The sequence below is a fragment of the Tupaia chinensis genome, unplaced genomic scaffold (assembly GCF_000334495.1).
Source record: "Tupaia chinensis unplaced genomic scaffold, TupChi_1.0 Scaffold000365_1, whole genome shotgun sequence".
NCBI classification, from domain to species: Eukaryota; Metazoa; Chordata; class Mammalia; order Scandentia; family Tupaiidae; genus Tupaia; species Tupaia belangeri.
This window is the reverse complement of record NW_006159862.1, coordinates 133,888-136,757: the sequence shown is the minus strand read 5'-3', so window position 1 is coordinate 136,757 and position 2,870 is coordinate 133,888.

Below are 2,870 nucleotides of genomic sequence, written 5' to 3'. Positions count from 1 at the left end.
TCTGTGTGGGAAAGCATTTATTCAGAGCAGTAACCTTAAAAATCACAATCGAGTGGCTGGCAGGTGGTGTGGTTAAGGGCACTGGACTCTTCACATGGCCAGTTACAGTTCGAGAACCATACCTGGTGGCATGCTTTCTTTCTTTCCCTCTCTCTTGCTCTCCTGCTGTCCTTCTCTGGTCAAATTTAAATAAATAAAGTTGAATAAAATAATTATTTAAAAAATCAAGATCCAACTCACACTGGAGAGAAACCATATGCATGTCATCTGTGTGGGAAATCCTTTATTCAGAGTGGTAATATTATAAAAAAACAAATTGATCTCACTGAACAGAAACCACATATATGACATCTCTGTGGGAAAGCCTTTAGTACAGCTTCTAAATATAGACAGCATGAGAAAATGCATATTGGAAAAAAACTATACAAACGTCATCTGGGTGGGAAAGGCTTTAGCAGTTCTCCCCTTAGGCAACATGAGAAAACAGACACTGGAGAGAGACCATATGAATGTCATCTATGTGTGGAAGTCTTTATGCATACTCCCTACCTTATGAAACACGATCAAATGCACAGTGGAAAGAAATCTTATCAATGTCCTTTATGTAGCAAAGGCTCCTGCAGTTCTTTTTCCCTTAGACAACATGAGAGAGTGCACACTGAAGAGAGACCATATTGAATGTCATTTGTGTAGGAAAGACCACAAGTTAATTTAGTGAATAAGTAGGTTTAGCCAAGGCCATGTTGTAAAGATGTCTTCCCAGAGAAACAAGATGGTTTCCTGTAGCCAGTGTTTCTTCAAAAGGGTAAATTCCAGCATCCATTTTTATAAAGAGTTGAGAAGAAGACCACAGGAATATGGGGGTTGTAATAAAGAGAGTACATTGCTTAACATTTAAAAAATTTTTTTATATATTTGTTTTGATTTTCATGCCACTGGGTCCAAGACTTGAGCTTTGGTAGGCCATGTGGGAGTCCAGTGCCTTAACCAACATGCCACCTGCTGGCCCTTTGGTTAATATTTTCTTTTTTCTTCCTTTCTTTCCTTCTTTCTTTCTCTCTTTTTTTTTTTTTTTTTTGGAGAGGTTTTTGTTATAGGACATGTGTGCTCACCAGAAAGACAGAGAGACAGAAAGCTAGAAACCAACCCCCAGGGGGAATGGCCACACCGCAATCCCTTCTCCTCTCAGGACCTTGGGGATGCACACATGTGCCCAGCGTTAGTTTAAGCCACTGGGTCTGGGACTTGAACTTCGGTCAACTACATGGCAGTCCGGTGATGTAGCCATTATGCTATCTGCAGGTCCCCCTTTGGTTAAAATTTTCAACATGAGCTTAGCTGTAGAACTTTTTCACAAGTTAAGTCTCCCAGAAAACCAACAGTTTCTCAAACAGTGTAAGTTCCCTGAATGACCAGAGCTTAAAACATCTTAAGAAAGTGTTATCAGTAAATTTATAGGTTAGCCTGTGTCAGGTGCCCAGGTAAAGTTGCTTGTATATCGTTCAAGGTAACAGTGTACCTCTCAGGGCCTAGTCATTTTGAAATGTCATACAATTTTTTCCCCTGTGATCTCTCTCTTTTTTTAAAAAAATTTATTATTTATTTTATTTTACATTTAAATATATTCAGTCACATTATTTAGTTTATCATTTCAGTATAAGAACATTTCTCCCCGGTGAGTTGATAAAAATATAACAACACTCCCTCCCTGTCTCAACAATGCTGTCTTTGTATCCCTCCTACAAATGTTCTTCCCCAGGCCCCACTCCTCCACACACACACCACATCCACCTCTTGTGTTTGTACATTCTTTAGCCCATCAGTTTCAGTTATAGAGTGTGGACACTTGGTATATATTAAGTGGGGAACATACAATGTCTCTCCTTCATGGCCTGGCTTGCTTCACTTAGCAGTAAATCTTCCATATTCTCTTTTACAGTCCCATCAGAAATTCTATTTCTCCTCCGACCTGTCAGAGTTGTTACTGTAAGACTTTCTAGTTTTCCCTCAACTGGAGGGTATAAAATGGTGTTTCATAGTGTTTTGGCTACCCATTCTCATGATTATTAGTGAGGCTGAGAGCATGTTTTCATATATTTATTGATTATTCAATGTTCATTTTTTAAAAAAAGTTCTGTTTGAGATTTTTGCTTGCTTTTCTCTCGCACAATGGTTCTCCACAGTGGTTGGACTAATTTACATTTCCGCCAGCAGTATAAGAGAGTTCCCCTTTCACCACATCTGGGCCAACATTTATCATTTGTTTTTTTTTTAATCTTCGCCATTCTGACTGGGGTTAGGTGGTATCTCGTTTTGATCTGCATTTCCCTTACAATGAGGGATGTTGAGCATTTTTTCATATGCCTTCTGGCTATTCATATGTCATCTTTATTGAGTGTTCTTTTCAACTCCTCCCATCTTTTAATAGGGCTCATCATCTTTTTTCCAAACAGCTTCTTTAGTTCCTTATGTATTCTGGTTATCAATCCCTTATCTGATGCATAGTTTACAAAAATATTTTCCCATTCTGAGGGTTTTCGATTCACACTAATTACTGTGTCTTTTGCCATGCAGAAACTTCTTAGTCTGATGTAATCCCACTTGTCTATTTTGGGGATTATCGACTGTGCTTTGGGGGTCTTATGTAAGAAGTCTTTCCCCACTCCAATGTCTCCCAGAGTTTCCCCAGTGTTTTCTAGAAGCAGTTTAATAGTTTGGGGTCTTAGAGTTAGATCCTTGATCCACCTTGACTTGATTTTTGTCAAAGGTGACAGGTAGGGGTTAAGATTCATTTTTCTACAGGTGGAAATTCAGTTTTTCCAGCACCATTTGCTGAAGAGGTTTTCCTTTTCCCACTGGATCGACTGGGT